Source organism: Cariama cristata, unplaced genomic scaffold (assembly GCF_000690535.1).
Source record: "Cariama cristata isolate BGI_N322 unplaced genomic scaffold, ASM69053v1 scaffold1396, whole genome shotgun sequence".
NCBI classification, from domain to species: Eukaryota; Metazoa; Chordata; class Aves; order Cariamiformes; family Cariamidae; genus Cariama; species Cariama cristata.
This window is the reverse complement of record NW_009620137.1, coordinates 39129-39343: the sequence shown is the minus strand read 5'-3', so window position 1 is coordinate 39343 and position 215 is coordinate 39129.

Sequence of the window (215 nt, the reverse complement as noted above, 5' to 3'; positions counted from 1 at the left end):
TCTTCCCTGGAAAGGGTGCAGGGCAAGGGGGCAAAGCCAGGGTTGCACCCAGCATGGAGGGGGTTAAGGGGCTTCTGCATTCCCTCAGGAGCTTCTAATGAAGAATTTCCTGCTCCCAGTAAATTGCCCCCACCTTGGGCCAGTGCTTTAAAAGGATCTGGAGGGCTTTATCCTGGAGGGGAGGTTTGGGGCTGGGGGGGGTGCCTGGGTGGATG